At 32.8% G+C, this 870-nt stretch overlaps 1 protein-coding gene across 1 annotated transcript in view; it reads right to left on the reverse strand.

Moving 5' to 3' along the window:
• The window catches only part of LOC113280963, a 7,530-nt gene that overhangs the window by 5,656 nt on the left and 1,004 nt on the right, over window positions 1-870 (reverse strand). The gene's annotated exons all lie outside the window — the stretch shown is intronic.

An 870-nucleotide genomic window follows, 5' to 3' on the forward strand; every position in this document is an offset into this window, starting at 1 on the left:
TTTTGAAAGAGAACACACTTTTGATACATAATCAACAAGAAATAAAAATTACATGACACTTCGCAAGAGGTAGCCCTTTTTGATGCACCCAGTTAAATTCGATGGTTGTTTTTCTTAATGTAACCTCCATCTTCTATCCCAACCAACCAAAGAACAAGCTAGTCCAGTTTCGTTCAGTATTCTAAAGTGATTGGCAATCGTGACTTCCTATCCAACACCTTGAAGATCGAGGCCATACATGTATTGGTAGATCGTGCGCGTGCAAATTTCTTATCACTATGTGAATTGTGCTAGAATCAGGGTGCCTAAATATCTAGACTAAGACTCCTAATAATAATACGTATTTGCACAAGAGTCAACATTTCAAGGTAGATGAGCTCCATTTTTTATAATTTTTCATTTTTTAATTTTTTTGAATTTTGATTTTTTATTTTTTTTGGAATTTTTCAATTTTTTCAAAAAGATGGAGTTTTGTTTTCAATTATAGCATATTATCGTGGTATCTACTCTATACCCCCAAACCTAAACTAAACATTGTCCTCAATGTTTCAAAATATGGAAAGAATTAAAATGCAACATATGGAAAGGGACATGCTGAGTAGAGTAAAAGGAGAGAGAATACCCGATTTCGGCGAAAGCAGAATTAAAACTCCGTTTATTCAAGGCAAACAATCCAACATATTTCAGCCGAGATCATATTGGATTAGCAAAATATATACAAAAGGAACAAAAGGGTTTTTTAAAATTTTATCTACTGGATTATGTACAAAAATATTCACCATACACTAACAATCTAAAGAGTTGAGGATCAACCCAAAAGACGAAGTGTAGACATTTCAACAGCTTCACACAATAATAATAGGAAAGAAA

Source organism: Papaver somniferum, chromosome 5 (genome assembly GCF_003573695.1).
Source record: "Papaver somniferum cultivar HN1 chromosome 5, ASM357369v1, whole genome shotgun sequence".
Lineage (NCBI taxonomy): Eukaryota > Viridiplantae > Streptophyta > Magnoliopsida > Ranunculales > Papaveraceae > Papaver > Papaver somniferum.